Source organism: Echinops telfairi, unplaced genomic scaffold, assembly GCF_000313985.2.
Source record: "Echinops telfairi isolate 266 unplaced genomic scaffold, ASM31398v2 ScPeMD7_3533;HRSCAF=4204_0, whole genome shotgun sequence".
Taxonomy (NCBI): Eukaryota; Metazoa; Chordata; class Mammalia; order Afrosoricida; family Tenrecidae; genus Echinops; species Echinops telfairi.
In genome coordinates, this window is record NW_022107431.1 from 79,371,289 (window position 1) to 79,395,404 (window position 24,116).

At 38.6% G+C, this 24,116-nt stretch overlaps 1 protein-coding gene and 1 long non-coding RNA gene across 2 annotated transcripts in view; one reads left to right on the plus strand and one right to left on the minus strand.

The window, feature by feature from the left end:
- The window catches only part of LOC123522186, a 52,147-nt gene extending 45,554 nt beyond the window's left edge, over positions 1-6,593 (minus strand). Inside the window, exon 1 of the long non-coding RNA XR_006680467.1 lies at positions 6,542-6,593. This is a non-coding gene — a long non-coding RNA (uncharacterized LOC123522186). The remainder of the gene's footprint in view (positions 1-6,541) is intronic.
- The window catches only part of GRIK2 (glutamate ionotropic receptor kainate type subunit 2), a 754,527-nt gene that overhangs the window by 142,772 nt on the left and 587,639 nt on the right, over positions 1-24,116 (plus strand). The gene's annotated exons all lie outside the window — the stretch shown is intronic.

A 24,116-nucleotide genomic window follows, 5' to 3' on the forward strand; every position in this document is an offset into this window, starting at 1 on the left:
CTGAGCAACATCATTAACATATCGCTTATGACTAAAAGCAAAGTCGTTTCATTTTGTGGCATAGTACTCAACATTTTCTACAAGTAGTAACGTGCATGATTTCCCTGAAAATAACTAGGTATTGCTTCACTCTTGTAAAAAAAAAAAAAAAAGAAAGAAGGCAGAATTCTATTAATGTAACAAAATGTATCACTAAAATGGTGTGTCAGAGGGGAACGAAAAGCTCTATAAAGGCATGATGTGTTTACTGTTGATATCTCTAAATCTTGGCTAGGAATGAGAAACATTCATGAAATATTGGGCTTAAACTGAGATCACATCAGTATGGTTGCAATATCGTGCTTGTCAACTAACAGAATATAACTGCCTGGTTGTACCACATGAAAATGAAAATTCACTTTTTGATCTAAGGCATAATTCTTTTCCTCCCCATATTGGATAACTTTTTGTTTTTAATGCAAATAAAATAAGGACCAGACAAATTATATTACAAGATGGCATTGTTTATAAAACTAGAAGAATAACAAATTACTGCTCATCATTTAATTAAAATGGTGATCAAATCATTATGAATGCTCTTATTTCAGGGCTCGGTGTATGGGCTCACATACCATTTTTTGCTCCATTGAATTAATTCTAATGTGCAAAACAGAAAGGGACACAATTTACATTCGCGTTATCATCTATTTAAAAACCAATTGTATTATAATTGTATGTTATGTGTATGAGTTATAGCGAACAATTCACTTCTGTGATTTTCTTTTGCTTTTATTATTCCGATGTATTTTATGAAGGCAGAACATCTTGTTGCAAAATATCTTTTTCTGACACTATGCCCCTATATGAAATATTGTGTAAATATTTAGTCACACATGTATTAGTGTTTAAGAGGAGCATCAAACCAATTAGCAAGCCATACTCCAGAGGTAAAAGATTTTAATACATTTTCCCCTTTCATTACATTTATGGCTTTGATTCTTCTTATTTCCCTGACAGCAAATAGAAAATCTTGAGCTATGAGCAATAATTTCATGATCATCTAAAATAATGATTATACTAATAGATGGTACAATTGAGTAGTGCAGACTCACAGCAACTTCCTGTAGATCAGAAGAAAATGCTACCCCACCCCATACCATGCTCAAAATCATTATTACATTTGAACCTAATCTTGAAGCCACCATATCAATCTATCTTTCTGAGGGATATGCTCTTCTCTGTGAACCCTCTAATTCATTAAGCAAGATGCCTTTCCCTCGGAAGTGTCCTCTTCTGTTAGCATGTCCAAATATCTGAGAGTAAGTCTTCCCATGATCAATTCTCAGGAGTGTACTACTTGTACTTCTTTCAAGAGAGATTTGTTTCTTCATTTGGCCGTTCTTGATGTGTTCAATATTTTTCACTAATCATAATCGAAAGTTAAAAATGATTAGGTTTTTCTTAGCCATTGTCTAGTGTTTCCATTTATATTTGATGATTGAAAACAGCATGGCTTGTATCAGACAAACTCTAGTGCTCCATGGGTCCTACTTGCTTTTAAACACTTGGAAGAGGTCCTTTGGAACAGATTTGCAGAGTGAAATGTGCCTTTGATCTCTTGACTACTGCTTTCAGCGGGGCTGATTGTACATACAAGTAGATCGAAATTCTACTCCAGAAGCTGAAAGAATCACAGCACCCTAAGGATCCTCTGTCCTGCCAAACTGTCCATCAAAATAGAGGTGTGAGAGTTTCCCCGGACAAGGAAAAATACAGAGAATACTTTAAAAACAAACAAACAAAAAACCAGCACCACAAACAATTCTTGCAACTCACTTTGGACAGGAGTCCCCCATTCACAGCAGAGCACAGACATGGAACCCTTGACAGCTAAGCCCTTCTCGTTCGTCACGATACTGCTGACTGTACTCTCTTCACTGCCGTCAAGTCAGCACTGACTCACAGCAGCCCTAAAGCACAGCGTAGGACTGCCTGTGAGTTCCTGAGCACGTAACTATTTACAGAAGTAGAAATCCCCGGCTTTAGCCCATGGAGGCGCTGGTGGTTTTGAACTGTCGACCTTTCAGCTAGCAGCCCTATGTGTAACCGCCATACCACCACAGCTCCTGCTTATTGGAACAGTTGTGAGAATTTTTGTTGATTTTTTTTTATGTTGAGGTATAAGGCACAATGAAGGCTATAATCTTTGATCTTTATCAGTAAGAACTTCAAGTCCTCTTCACTTTCAGGAAGCAAACACCTGAATATTGCTGGCTCTTAATGAGTCTTCCTCCAGCTTTGATATTTTGATATCCTCTTCATATTTTCCAATTTCTCAGATTATTTGCTTAGCAAATAGATTGAGTAAATCTGGTAAAAATGATACAATCTTTTCCACACTTTTGCTGGCTTTAAAGCAAGCAATACCTTCTTGTTTTATTTAAACAATTGCCTCTTGGTCTGTGTATATGTTCTGTTTGAACACAACTGAATGTTCTGGAAGTCCTGTTCTTTGCAATGTTATCCATAATTCAATATGATCAACACAGTCAAATGGCTTTGTGTAGTCAATAAAACACTGGTGACATCTGTCAGGTCTTTTCTGCTTTCAGCTAAGATCCATTTGACATTGACATCCACATCCTCTTCTGAATCTGGCTCGAATTCCTAGCAATTTCCTGTTGATGTACTACAGTAAGTATTTTTAAATAAACTTCAGGAAAAAATGTACTTGAAAGTGATGTCAATGATATTGTTCTACAATTTCTGAATTATGTTGGTTACTTTTCTTTGAAATGGTCACAAAGGTGAATCTCTTTGTTATTTGACTAGCTTCCAAGTTTCTTGGCAAAAATGTGTGACTACTTCCACTGTTCAGCTGTTCGCTAAAATGTCTCAAATGGTATTCTATAAATTCCTGAAGGTTTACTTTTTTTGGTTGTTGTTTTGCCAATGCCTTCGGGGCAGCTTGGACTTCTTCCTTCAATACCATTGGTTCTTGGCATTATGTTACCTCCTGAAATGGTTGGATGCCCACTGATAATTTTAAGAGTAACTGTGTGTTTCTTCATTTTTGCTTTTGAAATTTTAATCATAGCACCCTACAATATTTAAACTTGAGGCTTGAATTTTTTTTCAGTTTTTTCAGTTTGAGAAATCTGACTTCAAGGCTTTGCACATTTCACAATAGTACAGGGTTTCTTGAGTAGCTCTTTGAAATCTTTGTTCAGCTCTTTTCATGATGTCTATCATTCACTTTAGTGACTCTGTGTTAAAGAACACGTTTCAGAGTCTCTTTTGACATCCACTTGGGTTTTTTCTTCCTTTCATGCGTTTTGCATGACCTTTTGGCTTTCTCCACATACAATACCCTTGATACCATTCATTAGTGTTCAGTGTGCCAAATGGACTCTTCAGATAGTCTTTAAATTCAGATGGTGCGTATTTCAGTGTACTTTGGCTCTCATGGATTATTTTAATGTTCTTCAGCTTCACTTGATCTTGGATATGAGCATAATCCCCTATCGTTAATTCCATTTGCTAATTATTTTGTTGACATTTAGAAAGGGTATGGTAGGCTGTTTCTTGTGGACTTGCATTGTACAATTCCCAGCATTTTTGGTAAGAAAAATGCTCAAGAAGGGCACAGTCTGAAATGTCCAGGAGTGCCGTCCCACTCTGCATAGGAGAGTTCTCAGTGGAGTAGCATGGATTCTCCAGGATCAGGTTTGGCAGTGGGCTTTTAAATTTTGGTTTCTAATTGGATTATTAATGTTTTAAATATAGAATTTTTTCAGAAGAAACTTGTTCATGCACAGTTAGAGTAATAATTCTAAGTGACAAGGCCATAGTTGTTTTTTGTTTTAATCAAAACTATATTTTAACAGTCCAATAGAACATAACCTTATCATGAACATTACTCTATTCATTGCTCTCATATAGTGACAATTTAAAAGATTAAAATTCTTAATGTAAGGCTTTTGAACTGAATGATATACTGCCTATTATGAAATAGTTTAAAATATCTGGAGGCATGCTGAATACTGTAAGTCTTTGTGATTTTATTCAGTATATTATTCTGATAAAACTCTATCCAATATCCAAGAGGGCAGTGTTAGTCCAGGTTTACTAGAGAAACTAGACTACTAGAGATACTCATATGTGTAAGAGAGCTTTATATCAAAGTTCACTTATGTATTGAGAAAACATCCCAACCTAGTTCAGATCAAGTCCATAAGTCTGATATCAGCCCATATGTCTGATACTAGTTCATAAATTTCCCTTTAGATTCATGCAGCACATGCCATGATGCCAAATACAGGAAGATCACAGGCCAGTGGGTAGAAAATCTTTTGGATCCAGTGGCAGTGGAAGCATCTCAACCCTGGTGTGGGTCTCAACATGGCTGTTCCATCGATCTGAGTGTCTCAACAACAGGAAGGGAAAGGCAGTGAGAGAGTGGGTCCCAACTCCAGTGAGCTATTGTCAAGCTGTGACCAAATACACTTCATTTCCACAGAGACAGGTGGTAGTGTTGCCAACATAGACTAGCTTGTGAGGATTTCAAATAGCCCTTAAAAACTGAGGAGCACTGTCAATAATATGTCGTATCAATGTTTGATTGAAGAAACCTGCCGAGAGTTGGTAGGTGACCGCTGTAAGTCATCAATGACATTGCTGGAGAGGAAACCCAAGTCTTTTGTTTTCATGTGCACTATTTTAGATGTGCAACTGGCATTGAAAAAAAACCCAATTCAGCAATGCTGGAGGGAATACCTTACTGTGTGCAGTCGTCTCTCTGCACATGACTGTCACACTAAGACTTTCCTAAAAGCATCTGCAGAGTATTATTTGCATAAAGAATGCTGAAATATAATTGAGGTGAAATATTCAGGTTTGGACTGAATGCAGTGGAAGCTGCAATAAAGGGAACTACTTATTACCATGGAAACAAGGAAGTGTGCACAACGAGGACAACATAATAAACCAACAAGACTCTTGATAATAACACATCATAACTTATCATCTTTTGCTTACAAAATAATTTCAGTTTTGTGTTATGACCGTAAAATATGCTGATAGCTAGTATTTGCAGGACTAGTACTGTCTCAAGGACTTATCCATAAAGCTCAATTAGATTATGCAGGCTCTAGAATCGATTAATCTCAGCTTATTGATAGCACCTGAACATCCAGGTATACAAATTCATTTTTGAGTACTGTGATTTTCCAGAAATTACTCTGATCTCTGCTTATGTATTGGTTATTGTTTATTATTTGACAATACTAAAGAACTTTCCCTTTCTCCAGCATAATTCATCACATAATTAAAATGACCATTTTAAAGATAAGTGATTTTTTAAAAAGTTTTAATCACTCATAATAGCATATTTTGTGAAAGGAGTAGTATATTACATTCTTATTTGATTTTCTCCTATGTAGCATATTAAAGTCATTTGCTCCTTTGGGAGGGGCGTGGTGCATGGAATTTGAGTGCTTACTTAAAACTATCAGCTACTGTATTATTCTGTAACCCACAGCTACCTTTAGCAGCTTTTGATTCTGTGGCCTTGTTTATACAAAGGCATTTCGAAACATTTGTGGAAAGCTGTGATTGAACAATACCATAGCTTTTCTGTGAATTCGTGCAGTCCCATCGTATTTGGTATAAATTCCTAGCAGACGAACTAATTCCTTTCAACATCACTGGTGCCCGTGTTCCTTCATATCAGTCATCAATTGCTATTGCGTAGCTATTGGAATATGTTAGAAATTCCGTATTTCTGAGTAGTGATCTGAATCTTTTTCTTATAAATAAGCGATATGCTCTTTGATGAATGTCTTATAAAATACATTTCACTGTCCAGAGTGCCCCTGATCCAATGTCGTGTGCTTGAGAAGGCTGATGCGAACATCAGGATACCCGGAACCCTGGTGGCGCCGTGGTTGTGTTCTCGGTCAGCCCTGAAAAGATCAGCTGTTGGAACCTACCCTGCAACCTCTTCGTAAAAGAAACCCTGGAAATCAGCTCTCATAACAATTACAGTTTAGGACAGACTATGGGGCAGTTTTCCTCTGCGCTTTAGGATCACTGTTATTGCCCATATAGTAACAGTCTGAGGACAAGTGGAGTTATTATTATATTTTAAACACAGGAGACACAATAATGTGCAACTAAATGGTACTGACATTGAAGGAAACGAGAGCGTTTCCGTTTTTTTTTTTTTCTGCCAAGTTAATGAAAGAACATTGCCTCCGTCAGCAGTAGTCCTGTAACTTCATACAATGGGTTAGATAGTAACTCTTGAAGAAGAAGACTTAAAGACTCTTGAGGGAAAAGACAACGCCTTCTGAAATGCAGGGCATGCTTGCTCGACCTGTTACACAGAGAGTAAGTCCAAATACTTTAGAATTATCTATTTTTTGCCAAGACCATACCATACCTTACCTTATTGTACTGATCAGACACAGTACAAACATGTATTTGAAGAAATAGTACCCTCCATAAAGAAAAAGCAATCCTGATTGGCACATACACAACACATAAGATCAGAACACTTCACCTGAAATTCCAAAGCACTGGTAAAGCTCTCATGGAACTGAAAGAACAGAGCCCCGTGGAACACAGTCTGAACACTTGAAGGCTTCTGTGTAGAAAAGTACATAGAAGACCGAGTCACAAATTTAAATATTGAAACAACTATAATTTATCATCTCAGGTTAATCATTATAAGTTGTAGTTAATTTGCTGACTTTGCAACAAAGTCTTCTACTTAGGGCTACAGCAATCAATTGTAATCTCCATTTTCTCATGTGGATTTCTGGTAGACATGCTCTTATTTTCCGTGTGGCTATAAGGTCTCCAAAGTGAATTAATTTTTCTTTTCATCTCATACTTTACATTCTAGATGCCCATGTCATAAAGTAACTCAATTCTCAAGTCATGTCTGTACAAGAAAAGTAATAATTGTTTAGCTGTCGATGTATAACCTTATATCTGTTTGGTTATTTTTCCCCCCAAAAGTGATAGCAACTTTTCTTAGAAAATAGGAGTTAATACACCCAAGCCCAAGTTCCACTTTTCTAGATGTAAAAGTGAGTAAAATGATGGCATGTGAGCTCTTCTATTTCTAAAGTTTTGAGCAACTCCAAGATTCATTGAATCGCATTAAAGATTGGAGGATGAATGTGCATCCATTGATATTTGGCCTTTAAATCTGGCCTGCATGCCAAGAAGTATTTATTTTCTTGGCAGCTTGTCATGAAAGGTCAGCACTTCTTGGCAGTTTTCACCTGATTCTTTAATAGGCATTCAAGCATGACTTTTTTTCCCCCTCCTTTCTTTTTGTGGTCAAAGTGGTGGTCTGTGAAGATGCGAATTCTTTTAAAACTCCATCTCATAGGATTTTGACTCTGTTCTGACAATTTATTTAGATCCGTGGAAGAAGCCTAGTTGATAGTGCACGTGTCACATTAGGTTTAGCCCTCTGGAGGAAATAGCAAAGACCACAGCATGCATTGAAATGTGATGAGATGGAAATGTATGAGGGGGCCAATTTTTACTAAATGCCAGGCCTTCCTGACAACTAGAATCATCCAGAATTGAAGCTAGCTGCCTTTTGCAGTGTGAGTTGTCCAGCAGTGGATATAGATAGTCAAGAAATGGTACTATATGCAAGAGAGAGTCTCGCGAACAGTGGGAGACTGGACAATTGTGTCTTAAGGTAAGTTCTAATTCCTAATTTACAGGAGTTCAAAATGATATCACCACATTTCACTGCCACTGGGCATTTTCCTGAGTAAGGAAGCCATGAAAGAGCATCTGTCTTTCTGGGCTAGGGCTTGAGAAAGCCGTCCTGTAAGTCTACAGGGCATGAGCGCCATTAAAGAGCCAGGGTTTCCACACTGGCAACAGACACTGAGTTGACGAGTGTAAGCAAGAAAAATTGATTCATTGGAATATCTGAAGTTTTCTCAACTGAATGAAAAAGTGAAATCAAGTTTTACGGAAAGTTGAGAACTTTGGCAGCTCTGAATCTCAACAGTAGAATTTGTGAATTCAGATTCAAAATGCTCATATTCCCCCACTCCCTGAAACGATGGTCCAGAGATCATCTTTAAACCTTAAACCCAAACATCCCCCCAGGGTTTATTAAGACCAAACACTAGTTTAGTTTAACTAGTAAAATATATCTTCCTTCAGCATTGTACTGTCTCAGGAACTGTCGATTTGGGATCAGCCAGAGAAATTCTGGGCTTTCGATTCCTGTAAAGAGTGACAGTCTCAGAAACTCCGAGGCAGTTCTACCCTGTCCTACAGAGTCCGTATGAGCTGGAATTGACTCTGTGGTGTGGTGTTTTTTGTTAGTCTGTTGATATGTGGGATCAAATTGATAACAGCAACTTGATAGATTCGATAGGAAGGAACCTTGGGGACGAGTCAGTATGTTCCTACTAATGAAGGAGGAGCAACTCAGGATTGAGAATGATTGCCCTACTGGACGAATATGATTAGTGCCACGGAATTGCCAATGTAGAAACTGCTGAATTGCTGTTGTTTTGCTGTGACTATGGTCAGCAACAAAATAGCAAAACAAAATATACACCTTCGATACCAGTGTGTCTGTGCTTCATATTCAAATGTCTCGTGAAATGATCTGATGGACCTAAATGAAATCAACAACACTTACGAGGCCAAAGCTAGAGGATGGAAGGCGGGCCACAGGGATCTGTGACTGCCAGCCCCACCAGAATCAAGATTTCTAAGAACACGGGTTGAGGTGGGATGAGTCCAGAGTTGCCTGAAAGAAGGGATGGCCGTCTTAACAAAAGAATAGGAGAGGTGACTGCAGGCGTGGAGCAGATTTGGAAAAGTAAATAAGTGAAAAAGGAAGTAGTTTTGTATCCTGTCTCCCCAGTGGCCTCTAAGCTCCTGGAGGTCAAAGATTATACCTTGCTCACTTGTGAATCTCTGGCCTCTGTTGCAGTCACTCAGCACAGCACAATTTTTGCTGAAAGAATGAATTCATAATGGAATAAATTTGAATAGTATAGCTTACAAGTATATTGGACTACCTTCAATAATTAGTGATAAAAGGAATATAATTTAACGAGGCACTGACTAGTGAGTCTTAGAGGGTTGTTAAAATGCATCCCAGGAAAGAGGAGGCACCTTTTAATCTTTTTTCCTTTTCTCCGCTTTCCTTCCTTTCCTCCCTATTTCCTTTAGCTTTTTCTCTCTTCCGAAACATGTCAGTCACTAATTTAGTCATACATTAAAAAGACAGTTGATATTCCACTCCTTTATTAACAAAATATACTTATGCACAATGGGATTTGGGTGGTAGATATTCTGTTTGTGTTTTCATAAACGTTAACACAAGCAGATGGATGGTAAGACCCTTTGCCAAGAAGTCTTGGATTCTAAGGTGTTTATTCTGTTTCCCGAGTTTCTAGGGAAACTGTCATAATCAAGTCTCTAACAGATTTTTTTATAAGGTTTGATTAGCTCTTGTTCAAAGTGTACCTAATCATAGCTGATAATGAGCTTTGAGAAATGTTTCTTATAAATTTTAAAAGGAAAAAAAATAGGAATCACAAGAGAATTTCAGATGCTGTTAACAAGTCTCAGAAATTATTCTAGAAGTCAGAAAACAACACTTGAAGACATATTGCATATATATCATGTTCATTGTATCTATATTAAAATAAATGTTACTACCAAACCAGCCACTAATTGCCTGCATGAGAAAGTTGGACTTTGAATAGCAAGATGAAAGAAGAGTTGATGCATTTGAATTGCAGTGCTGGCTAAGAATATTTAAGTACCATAGACTCCTAAAAGGACAAACAAATCTGTCTTGGGAAAATACAGCCAGAGTGCTCCACAGAGTCAAGGATAGTGAAACTTCGTCTTACAGACTTTGGACATCTGGTCAGCAGAGTCCAGTCCCTGCGGAAGGACATCGTGCTTGATAAAGTGGAGGATGGAGAAAAGAGGCAGGCCCTCAATGAGAATTGATAGAGTGGCTGCAACAATGGGCTCAGACATACGAGCAGCTGTGAGGAAGTCACAGCACTGGGCATCCATAGGGCTGCCCAGAAGGTTGCTGTGGGTGGGAACCGATTTGATGGCACCGAATAACAACAACCAGACCAGGATCTCCTTCATTTCACAGAACTAGATCTACCTAAGGGCTCTATGTCCATATTGAACATGAGCGGCTTCCAAAATCTCAAGGGGATATTTTTCGTTATCTTTTAATTCCATTTTCCCCTGAGCATTTTGACGTTCCTCCATAGCTAAAGATGGCAGCCATAGCAGGAAGATTGTGTTTGATGTACAGCATCTGGAAGAAGCAGTACCATTTCCCTTTAAATGCATTTCTCCTTGTTAGAAAATGTGTGTAAAGATAATAACATGTACTGTTTCACGTATTATGAGTAATTTCAAAGCATTTACGAGTCAGAAGTTTGGGGGCCCTATTTACAAATGGCTGTTTAAGAAGAGTATATGATATTTGGAGTTAAAAACTATTTATTATACAAGTTACAAAAATATAAATGACCCTGCAGACCAACCAGAAAATGAACTACAATTTAAAGCATTAATGTCTACATATAAGATGAAAATACAGTGCTATCTAGAGTGCTGTATTAACAATTGTGCTCCCTCTTTTTGATTAGAAAGTCATCAATGGCCATTTGATTTATGACTCGTGAATGGCTTAGATTATTGTTATTGTGAGTTGTTATGCCCAGAGTAGAACTGCTCCAATGATGTTTTTTATTGTTTGTTTCCCCCAAGGCTATGCCATTTTTTTCAAAGGCCTGTCTACTGATGCCCCTCCAGTTGAGTTTGAATGGCCGTCCTTACAGCTAGTTAAGTTGCATCCTTAACTGTTGGTACCCCCCAAGGACTCTTTGTGGTTAGATTGTTGTTGTTTCTGGTGCCCTGGAGTTGATTTTGACTCACAGTGACTGCACGCCACAGAGTAGTAGAGCTTCCCCATAGGGTTTTCTTGGCTCCAATCTTTCTCCTTTCGAACTGCAGGGTAGGTCTAAACTAGCAACCATTTGCTGAGCAGCCAAACACGTCGGTCGTTGTCGTATCAGCAGGGCTCCTTGTGCTTATGTTAAAAACAACAACAACAAATGTCGCTACCACTGTGTTGATTCCTACTCAAGTGACCCAATGGGACAGAGTCGCACTGCCCTGATGAGATGCTGAGATTGTCAATCTTTACAGGAATGGAGCACCTAGTGGCTTTGAACTTCTGACCTTGCAATTAGCAGCCAGCTGTAACCAACTATGCCTCCAGGAATTTTTTTTTTTTACAATTGATTTATTTTAAACGTTTTCTATTGGATGAGGGGTGGTCTGTAAAATAAGACAAATAATCATTGTGGTGATACTCTCTGTTGAGGGTGAACGACATGTATATCTTCCTAATGGGAAAATAATATGATTCCTTTTTTTCCATGCTTCTGGAATAAATGCTTAAGAGCAATTGAACAGAAAACCACCTAAAATACCAGCCAAAATAAAAGGACAAACTGGGAAATGATAGATTTTTCTCTTTACCTCGATTCAATCAATTCTGTAAACACCTGGGAGAACATCGAACGCAGTCAGAAATCAGTGGGACTCTATGAGGAACATTTCTTTTTGGATTAATCGAATTTTCTTTCATACCAGAGTGGCAGACTTAGTAGATCCATCAGAAGCCAAAGCCTCAAAATAACCTGATGTTATAAAGGTGTTTCTAGGCTGAAACACATCCCAGTTAAGATCCTGAAAAAGACAAATCTTTATCCCAATAAGAAAACGATTCCACATTATAAAACCAAAAAAAACCAACCTAAAACGATGTTGACCATGTTGACATTTCAAATAAATCATTTCAGAATGATCACACCATGTGATTTTGCATGATTTCCGCAATATCATTACAAAATAACAAACATTTCCTTAGCTCTCACCATATGCGAGGTACCAGGCTTGGTGGCATGGTGGTTTTGAGTTAGGTTACGATCTGTGGGCTTTGGTATATCCTCAGTATGAGTTTATGTTATTAATATGTAGTTATCCATTTAGTTTCCTTTTAGGGACAGCATCAGGTATTGTTTAAAGACATATATTGCTAAGCCTGAGTTCAAATCCATAAACAAAACACTCATGCCGTAGACTTGTTGTCAGCTCATTGCGACTCTATAGGACAGGGTAGAACTGCCCCCGTGAGTTTCCAAGGCTGTTCACTGCTTATAGTAGCAGAAAGCTCCATCTTTGTCCCACAGCGAAGCTGGTAGTTTTCAACTACTGACCCTTCAGATAGCGGCCCAAGCCCTGCCCTGTAGGGATGTGGCCTTGAGCTAGTTATTCAGCCTCTTTATTTCATGAATTCCTCATATGTGAAATGGAGTTATCCGTTTCTTAGTTTCGTTATGACTGAAGGAGTTTTTGTCCTAAAGTAGTTGGTCAATGCTATAATAGATTGTTGTCAATGCCACCATAGTTAAACACTTGAATCTTAATTAAAAGATCAGTGGTTCAAACCCACTAACCACTCACCCAGAGAAAGATACTGAAGGTCTACGCCCGTAACAAAGATTACAGCCTTGGAAACCAGAGAAGCAGGAAGTTTTACTTCATTTTACCGGGTTGCTATGAGTTGGAATGGAATAAATAAATGAAAATATAATCAGAACAATAGTCGATTACAGTATAACACTTGGCACCATACTGACCAAAATACAGCTTTTCGTGAGGGACTCCAGACAATGCCCAGTGATGGGAAAGGGTGTGCAAGCAGAACGGAGTGTAGCAGAAGTGCTGCAATCCCAGTGGGACACTGGTTGAACATATGTCAGGAACACGGACTGTAATTACTTAAACGAAACAGACACTAGGTTGCATTGGTACAAGACTGTCAAAACAGCACCGACATATGTCTGTACTTTCAGTCCTTTTAAAACACATGGAATGTATTGCATTGCATTGTACTGTACTGTACTGTACTATAACCAGTTCTCCACCCCCCTTCCTTTGCTCTCTCTCCTTTTATTGAGTTCTGTTGTTGTTTTGAGTCTTTAGAGAGCCCATGGGATACAGGTTTTCCTGGCTGTAATCTTTATGGAAGCAGATTGCTAGACCTTTGATATTTACCAGAACATCTGAGAGGGATTGAACCATCTACTACCAACCTGTTAGCCCCCAAACAAATCTAAACCATTTGAAGTGTGTAGGGACATTTTCCTTCTACTTTAACAGATAATTTGGTGAGAAATGAGATTTCTGTGAAGAGGGGGTGGGTGGGACCTGACTTTGTTCACTTTCACCAGGAGGAAGGAGATTCAAAATCAGTGGACTGAGGCCAAGTCCTCTGCGGTGGAGACCAGACATGCCTTCACCCACCAGCCAATCTTCCTTACCCAATCTGACACCACCATCCATCTCAGAGTGGAGCTGAATAATTCACTGCAACTACAACAAAGAATTCAAAAGGAAGACTCATAATTAGGGACTTATTGGGGAGGTTAACAGGCTGCACTTCAGAATTAGAAAAACTCAGGGACTACTTATTCTCGTCAAGACAGACTCTGGTCCTTGACTTCTCAGTCGTCTCTGCTCTGCGGAGGCAGTGTTTCCGACGTCTGTCAGTGCGATCAATACATGCCCGAAGGACGGTCCACTGTGCTATAAGCCTCAGGCTGGGTGTTTGACTCCAGCTTTGTATATAATCAAAACTAGTTATGCAATTAAATGCCTGGAGTCACCTCATTCTAAAACAGCGTTTCTCAAACTGTGGGTCACGACCCCTCAACCGACCCTTTCACAGGGGTCGCTTTATACCATCAGAAAACACGTATTTCCGATGGCCTTAGGAAGCCTCTACCCGTCTCCAGGCGGGTCCGCCACATGCGGGTATCGGGTGAGGATTCTTACCCATGCCATCACGACCTCTCAAACGACCCTTTCACAGGGGTCGCTTTATACCATCAGAAAACACGTATTTCCGATGGTCTTAGGAAGCCTCTACCCGTCTCCAGGCGGGTCCGCCACATGCGGATATCGGGTGAGGACTCTTACCCATGCCATACTTCAGGACAAAATTTCATTTATTTGTCATTAGAAATCAATATTTCACAATACATAATTACATATTGTGTTTGTGATTAATCACTATGCGTTAATTATGTTCAATTAGTAACAATGAAAATGCACCCTGCATGTCAGATATTTACATGAGGATTCCTAACAGTAACAAAATTACAGATATGAAGTAGCAACGAAAATAATGTTATGGCTGGGGAGTCACCACAACATGAGGAACTGTATTATAGGGTTGCGGCATCAGGAAGCTTGAGAACCACTGTGCTAAAAGCAAGTCTCTTGCACAGGCACTCGAATTTACACATGATGTGGGGCCAGAAGCCCACCACTCTGCCTCATGGCTCTAGGTCTGGGTGCTTCTGCTGTGCCACGCCCCACATGCTCCTCTGAGGGCAGAGCTCTCTCTCTCAGGATCCCAATGACACACTCCACTCCTAGCTCGTCCCTGCTTCTGAGATGTCTCATTTTATACCTAGCAGAATGATCAAATTGACCAGGAGCCTCATTAGAACTTCAAATTTTTATAATCACATTGAACTGTCACGCAGAACTGTATCATATAATCCTATCAGCATCACCCCTCACTTCTCTTACCCAGATCCTTCAGGAAGAGAGGAAATACACTCAATATACAAGATCCGACCCAGTCTTTTGTGGGGAGTTAAAGATTAGAGGTAAAAGAGCTACATTTACTAACACTGTTTCAAAATTATCCAGGGATTATTACGAACTACTTTTTAATGTTATTGTAAAAGATATTGGATACAAGTTAGTAGAGCTTGAATTATTAGATTGCATTTGTAGGATATTCTGTATTCCAATCAGAGTTCTATGGACCTCAATGGCATGTCATGGTAACGTATAGCAGGATGATCACTGCTTTCAAACTACATGAACCCCCATGAGAATCTTGTACTTGCAGTCTGTGGAGTCAAAAATATGACTGAGCTTGTCTTGGAAGTAGGGGTATGTGATTCATGATTTCTTTAGCTCTGTAAGACATCTCCCAATGTTGTGTTTTCTCTTATTCTCTCACCTCTCTATTATTTTATTTCATGCCTGTAATATACTTCCCTCATTATCAATTTTAAGGAACTTAAACATATATTTTTTCCCTAATTCAACTAACTCTGATTGAGTGCCTTCTTATACGACGTTTTGTACTTTTATGCACTTCAAATCATTAAATATTTTCAGTACCTTTTAGAGTTATTCTGCTCATATGGAGTTGAAGTTGGAGAGGCTGAGATTCAAAGATATTGATTAACTTGTCCCATGCCATGCAGCCGGTAAATTGTGGAGCTGAAATTCAACTCCTGGTCTTACCATTGTTACAGCCTGCAGATTTCTTCCAAAAATATCCATTAAGCATACTCAGTGAACATGGGAGACGTGCCTTCACTTGTAGAGCATTTGTCTGCTCTTGTGTAAATGATAAAGATACCATAAGGTGGATCCGACACAGATTTCCCATTTCTCTAAGTGATATGTTCAAAATTAAATATGTTTTTATCTATCTGTCCCATACCTTTTTTATTCCTATGAAGTTTTCTTTCTCTTGAGTCTTCTAAAACATCTTATCAAAGTAGTCCTTAATTTTAGATTCTTTAAGTTTTATTGTGTATTCCTAAAATTTAAAAAGAAATATGCCTAGTCATGTTTGTGCACTGTATTTTTCTTGAGTAATGGATGTATCCCATTGTGAGAAGCAGAGACCTTATCTTGGATTATGGTCCTCTTTATGAGGATATATGACACTGTATAATAATGGAATATGAGATCGTATTTATTTTAAGTTTATATTTTGTAGATGCTTGATTAGTTTTAGGTACACAGGCAAATGTACAAGTATACTATGAATTTGTAAAAAATAAGTTATATACTATTATTTAATATAAGTAACTTTTTTCTCCAACTAGCTAAGATTTTAATTTTGTATTGATTTATGGTACTGGAACAAAAATTATATCACTTCATTCAATGACATACTCTGACTTCCTAAAGATATATTAGATTTTATAATTATCCTTTCTAAATTATATATTTATTATATTTTAACCCTTTGACTCCTTTATATTTTCATGGGATCAGAATTCTTTCTTATCCAGCCTGACACTTCATTATGAGTAATAGTTATACTTTTAAAGTATTATTTATTTATATGTGTTTTTGGTAAAAGTACATAAAATAATTATATATTCTATCTCAACAATTTCCACATGTACAATTCAGTGTCCTTGATTGTATTTTTCAAGTTATACAGCCACTTTTCCTATCCTTTCCAAATTACTCCACGGACATCAACATCAACTTACTGCCCCATAAGTTTCTCGTCTAATCATTGAAGTTGTTATTGATTTGATCCCATATAGATAATTCTTTAAAAGAGCACAAAACTCAAGGCAGACATACTTTACTAATGGAATTAAACTAGTATCTGGTGCAAGAAGCTGTGATGGCACAGAGGGTTAGGTCTTGAGATGCTAACTGAAAAGTGGGCACTTCAAACCTTCTGTACAGAAGAAAGATCTGGCAGTATCCCCCAAGCACTAAGGAACACTTCTGTTGTTATGAGGTGCTGCAGAGCTGATCCCAACTCAAAGCAACCCTAAGCACACCCAAACGAAACAGTGCTTGGTCCTTTGCCATCCGTAGAAGTGCTGGGTGTTTCAACCCATTTCTGTAGCCATGCGTGGAGGTGCAGCCCATCATGGCCAGGGTCTTCCTCGTTGGGGGCCCTTCCACTTTACCAAGCGTGATGTCCTTTTCCTGGGCCAGATCTCTTCTAATAACACGCCCAACATTCAGATTATCTTCGGAATCATACTCTTTTACAGTTGCATGGTCGTATATATGTCTTTAGCCACATTCATAACCCTTCATTTTTCCGTGTTTTTCATTGAGCCTCATTTATTTTCCTTTCTCTACCTTATGTTTTATTAGTCCACAGTAAACATTTGCAAGCTGTATTATTGCATTTTTTGTTGTTGTTCTCCTACAGCATATTTTATTGATGTTAGTAGGAGCAGTCAAAGCAATTCCAACTCCTGGCGACCCCAGGTAAAGCAGAATGGATCTGCTCAGCCCTGCAACATTGTCAGCCTCACTGCTGGTCTCGAGCCCATTGGGGTAGCTGCTGTGTCAATCCATCTTATTGAAGATCTTCCTCTTTTTTGCTGATCCTCTACTTTGTCAAAACTGCTCCTTCTTGTTAATAGGTCCAAAATACATGAGATGATGTCTCATCACCCTTGCTTCTTCATCTTTCTAAGGAGAATTATGGATATTTTTCCAAGGAAGATGTGTCCATTCTTCCAGAAGTGCATAGTATATTCAATATTCATTACCAATACCATAATGCAAAGACATCTAATTTTCTTCTGTCTTCTTTATTCAAAGTTCAGCTTTTCTATGCACTTGAAGTGATTAAAAATACCAAGTGGCTTCTTTGATTTCTAACACTTCTAAATGTTTTCATTGCAGCATACTTGCCCAATACATCATTTGAGTTGACTGCTGCTTCCATGGGTTTTGATGGATCCAAGTTAAGTGAAACCATTGACAACTTCAAAGGTTTTTTGTATTTATTGTAATGCTCCTTATTATTCCATTTATTTTTTATTTTCTTTATTTTGAGGTGTAATCCATACTCAATATTGTAGCTTTTGATCTTTATCATCAAGAGCTTCAAATATTTTCTGTTTTTAATAAGCAAAGTTGTTTCATCTGCGTATCATAGGTTGTTAATGAGTCTTCCTCTAATTCTGATGTTGTGTTCTTCTTCATATATCCGAGTGTCTAGGATTATTTGTTTAGCCCAAATATTAAATAAACATAGTTAAATGATATAACCCTGGCACATACCTCTCCTTATTTCAATCTGTGAAGTATCCTCTTATTTATATATTAATATATAAATAAAAGCAGAGGCATCCATTGAACATTCTAATTGTCTTATCCAAATGACAAGCATCTTTTATTTTCTGAACAGTTCATTGACTAATAGAAGTTTCTTTCATCATCATCTTCATTATCATCATCAACATATCATGATCATGATCTCCTTGTACCTAACATATATTGTACCTAACATATAGTCTAAGCATTTTATCTATGTATGTTAGGGTTCTCTAGAAAAACAAATCCAGAATGCTAATAATTATATATATGTATATATATAACATAAGAAAGAAATAGTTAATTAATCTATAAAGCAATACAAATGACTCAGTGCAACTCACTCCTGTGAGACAACTATGAGACAGTGGCAGTCCTTAAAGTCTTGAGGACCGCCGAGTAGTCTTCTGTAGAGCAATTCAGGCTATCTGGGCTCAGGCAGCAAACAGCAAGCAGGTAGGTCACCAACAGTCAGCCAGATGATGGAGTCCGACAGCCCCCAGCTCAAGAGATGCATATTCTAATAGTGTGGCAAAGCAGGTCTTGAGGGAACCTCAAATTACACCGACACAGTCCACGGGTTAGGTGTCCCACAGGTAGTGTAGCTTGCAAATTGAGGCACAGACCAAGCAAGGCAGCTGGCCACTGGTCTGATGATCAAAGCACAAGAGACAAGAAAGGCGAATTATTCCCACATGTGTTCATTAGCCATGTTGGCACAATAAAAGCTAACTATCTCACTGTGGGATCATTCAATCCACACAAAACTATTGGATGAAGGCAGTGCTATTCTCACAGTGCGCATGCAGACACCTTGTAGGACTGTGGTCACTCCTGCTTCTCTCTCAACTTTGGATTGCTCAGAGGACCTACTGTGGCTGAAATTTCCCCTTAACAGTGATCCATGGTGTGTTATTTCTGTCCATGTAGCACAAGTAGCTTAATCACTGAGAGGATGACTGTGTGATCACATTTTCCTTAGAACATTTTAAAGATTAGCGTAGGGAAAATTGAGCGTCCAATGCTTGCACATAGCGAACTGTCTGATAGGTTTTGATAGGTACTAAGTTAGAGGGAAACACATACACAGTATCTTTTGTCACAAAAATGAAAACAAATAGCTTTATGGGATTTCATGTAATGTCTTCTGTGATGATCAAAATGGCCTCTAGTGTTGCCCTGTGATAGTTGGGGCTGGGTGTGTGTTTTGGGGGTGGGGGGAGCTTGGAAAGTGGGAGGAGAAAGCTTGGCACATCACAGGGACAGATGCCTGAATGACTTTTGCAGGTGATTTTATGTTAGCTCATGGTGGGCTCATTGGCAGATCTTTTCTTGGGCTCTTTTAGTTTCATTCAGACTAAAGGTGACACTGTCTATCTCTGTTGGCAATATTCATATGATGAATTTATTCACCTTGCCAATATTCCTTCAGTTTATATTACATATATATGTATATATATATAGTTGATTAGAGCACATTCACATTTAAAAAAACTTTCAGAGAGCTCTTTTATGCATGAAATCTCTTTGGTTGATATTATGAATCTCTCATGGAAAATGCTACAAAAAGAATAAATTCTATAAATTTGTTCCTATTTGACTTAAATTAAAAGGCTATATGTAATGTTTTAGACCAAAATAATAAAAGCTAACATTTACTGAATTGCAGCTAATAATTAGATGCCAGTTTTTAGATGCTTTATGTAGACCTTTGAAGGCACCTTTTAATTTTCATAGCAATTGAATTAGTTAGGAACGGTAATACTACAATTATGCTCTTTTACTTATGAAGACAAGCGAACATAAATAGTGAATACCTTTCCTAAGGCCACATACATGGTTGGTTAGAAGGTAACCATGTAGGGATTTTATCCAAAACTTTGTCTCCAAAGCTCATGCCTCCTTTTGTGCAATCGTCTCTGGGCACAGGGCTTCAATACGAAGTATTCTTTGTAAGTATTGAGCAGAAAAAGCCAGAAACTCTTCTGCATGACATACAGAATTATAGTTTGAAGTTGTTTTTCTGTGTCCTCTGTCTTTTACCAGTTTGAGAATAGGAGACCTAAGTTTTATCTTAATTAGTAACATTGAAGTACATTAAATGGAATCTGTGGTGACAGCTGTGTGTTCTCGCTTTGACTGGGAAACTACATTCATTGATATCTTTTTAGTCTTTGGAAAGAAATCTATTGTCCATTATAGCTGCTACTGCTCTGGACCCTTTCAATAACTGTCCATGCGAGAGTCTGTGCCCTCTTCTTTGGGAAAATAACAATGCCGTACTGTACTTCACAGGTGCAAAAATGAAATGATTTGCTCCATCATTTAGTTTGCTTAATTTACAGCTTTTTATGTTTAATTATGCCTATTGTTCATAGATTGGATATTGAGGATCCGACAAAGATGATGTTTTGAATCAGCTTTGTAATGTCGTTGAGGAGGTCTTCCACTGCAGGGCACTTAAATCTTTTCTCCAATTGTGACAGTTTGGATATCCTCAGGGGTTCTGAGCTGTCTTCAATGATGCCAGCTGTCTGAATGTGGAATGTAAAACTGCTATTACAGTGGGGAATTAAATCTTATTGGGCCCAATTTTACCTTTTTCATCCAACGTGAATAGTGTGTGCCTGTACGTGCAAGTGAAAGTAGACAGATGCACTGTGTGCAAATGTGCCGGAAGTACGGTTTTCCTTTCAATGCACTTATGATTTGGAAAGAGTACCCATCTGGCACTAATCAGTTGTGTAACCTTGGGTAAATTCCTTCCCATATCTGGGTTTCTATTTCCTTACTTTTCAAATGAGTGAGTTATTTTAAATCTGTGGGAAAGGATTTGGGACAGAATCTTGTATGTTTTATGACCTTCAGAATTGTATTGTTCTCACCACCCTGCCCTGTGGGCTTTGATGGCCATAGGTCAGCATTCCCCTAAGACTCACCTCTGGGTGCTACAGTTTCCCTGAGACTGGAAAGTTATAGCCAAATGATTTTCATGTCACATTTCCTCCTACTCTGATTCCCTTGGAGGTGCAGGTCTCCTGCAATCTCAACTAGAAATAATGCAGAATGAAATTTATAAGAATATAGGGTGATTTGCTTAGTGACCGCTACAAAACAAACTTCCAACTGACGGCAGAGGTTATGGTTACTGTCTGGAAGAGCTTCACGTGAACTTGAAAATCAGTGGCTTAGGTGGAAGCCTTCACTCGGTAGAAGTGCAAGTCGCCATCTACACAAACCCTTAGAACCTGTTTCATACAGCTCTAAATGTCATCCTGGTTGATGAATAATTATCATCCATTTCCTTGTATCGCTATCCACAGGAACAGCATACCTGGATGTTGGGAGTAGAGAATAAAATGTTAGTGCTGTGAAAAGACACCGAGGGGACGCTGAGGGTCTAGAAGTCTAAGTCTTGCTTATATAGGGATCTGACTGATTTCAATTGTTTTTATCCACTCATTGAACAGATAAGAAATTGTTGTGCTTTAGCATTTGCAAGGCCTTGTTCTAGGTCCTGCGAGTGCAGCAGTGGGTGAGGCAGACAAACCCCACTGACCTCATAGTGCTCACCCCAGTACCTATTGAGCACTAAGAGGTCAGATGACTTTCACCCAAGCGTCTTCTTTATGCCTTACTTATGAATTACTTACATGATTCTCACTTTCAATTTGCTCTTTATCATTTCCCCTTTTTGTTATTGAAATTCTGTGTTGTCACATTAACCAAATAGAACAGCAAAGTGTTTATATAGTAGACAAAACTTAGTTGTGTAATGGCCTTTTACTTTCTGATAATGTGGCCGGATCATGAGCTAGGAAGGATGGCATAAATCTTCAGCATCGAGTGCAGTGCCTTACCTATGGTAATGATTTAAAACTAAAGGGAGACTATTGGATGAACCTTAAGTTTGCTGTCAGCTGGCTGAGTTGTGGAAGGGGGTGATTGGACTGAGGGAGAATGTGTAGTTTCCTTGTAATGCCTTGGCTATAGAGAAGGGCTGCCTACTTGTGTTTTAGAAAAGAGAGTACGTTGGCAATAGAAGCAAACTCATAGATTAAAAAATCCACTTGTTCATTCCTGTGATTTTATGTTTGAAAAAAATTTGAGCATAAAGATTTCAAATGACTTGCCAAAATTATGCAGAAAGATATTGAGCACTTCTTATTGCTGACGGGTTGAGGTGGCAGCGTTTGGCATCTTCACATTTTAGTTCTCTGTTGTAGTCTAGAACTTTAACTCAGAAGTTCCCCGTCGCTTGCCTTTTTCTGCTGGACATATAAAGAGATCTCATGAGGCCTGCTGTTTTCAGTCGCTGTCAACTCAATCCTGAGTCAGGAAGACACCATGTGTGCAGATTAGAACTATTCCATAGAATTCACAAGGTTGTGATCTTCTCAGAAGCAGATTGACTGCCCTTTCTTTCAAGGTCCCGCTGCATGGGATTAAGCCAGAACATTTGGCTCAAGGTCAAGTACATAAGCACTTGTACCACCCAAGAACTAGTTAGACTGTTTCTTGAGAATCAAATCCTGTAGATGCTCTACATGCCCCTGTACTAGCTCTTCGTTTGCTAGAGGGCATCAAGCGGAGTGTTAGAGAAGATAGTAAGTAGAAATTCTTGAAGAATGGTTCCTCCTCATCAAAAAATCACCCCTGTTTATTTTGGGCATTATGAAACACAATCTCTCAGTCTGTGCTGATCTTTTTGCTGGCCTTTGGGGTGCTTAACAGCACCCACTGTGACGCTAATCACGATGCTCTGCCTAGAACAGATGTGTCTAACCTGCTGTCCATATACCTGAGAATTAGAAAGTTGATGTGCTCAGCATTAGATTATAAGCTGATTTCTTGAGGTACTTCAAAAGCCACTAATGGGAAAACAAAACAAAACAAGAAAACAAACACCTTTCCTCCCACTAGGGCGTCTTTTTACTGATAATTATTCAGAGATGAGCCATAGGAAATTCTCTTAAAATGCTGCCTGAAGTTCAAACTGTTGGGCTCTGGTAAGTTTCAGTAGTCCTTCATGGCATCAGGCTCTTTAGCTGCCATTTGTAATCATATTGGAAGCTTACAAGGTCAAATTACTTACAGCCCAAAGCTATCCTAGTGCAAATTTCATTCACATTCATTTAACCAACACCAATAGTCAAGGCACCAGAGGGAAATATAAAAATGCCTTGTAGGAGCTCTTATTTTAGGAAAGGAGAGAGAAAAACCAAACAATTGAAATACAATGTCATAAAGACCCCAGGCATAATATGACTATAAGTGTTCATAACAATTATTCTTTTCATCAGAAAGTAGGTGCATTCCCCTAAGATTCTCTTTTATCAGTGCTTCAAAATTTCAAGTTCCAAATACATCATAAAAAGTATTTCTCTCAAGTTGAAGGTATATGTTTCAGTTCCTAGTGCCGTTATTTAATACAAGTATCATACAGAAATTTCAGAGTTAAGTGAGGAATTACTGTCTCCTCTGTTTTAACCCAAGCACTTATGGCACTTTTTGGTGCACAGCACATAGTCAATACATATTCATTGAATATAAAGATTCTTTTATATGAAAAAAATCTGACCATCCCAATTTTATCATAGAAGCATAACAGAAAGGAGCATGGGGAGTTTAAACCTAAATGTAATTTGGCAATTAGGTAGGGGCATTGGCTCAGCCTGTGCACAGACCTAATAAGGCCAAGGTTAAAGTTTCCCTCCTTGTGTGAACAAGTTAGATTTATGTCGAGAATGGGAGCAGGGCCAAGATCTCTGGGAGTACAGCTAAACCAAGCAGATTCTGCAGGCTAGAGATTAAATTTCAGTGACCTAGAGGGAGTTAAAAGGTACCAAAAGCAAAATAATAAGAACACCAGCCACTACAGAACCTTGTGTGCTTTCACCTTCAACAGGGGTGGGGAACGAGGTGGAGGGAGTCCCTGAATCACAGAGCTGGGCCTGTGCTTCCCTGCCCATACCACCTTTCCATGGGACCACCTTCCACAAATCACAGCTGTCTCTATGGAGGCATGTGGTTTGAGCGACTTCTTTGCCCATTGCTGGCTGGATTAGAATGAGTTCCCAATCCAAAGAGAGTTAGCCAATCCAGTCTTCTATGCCTCACCAGGCATT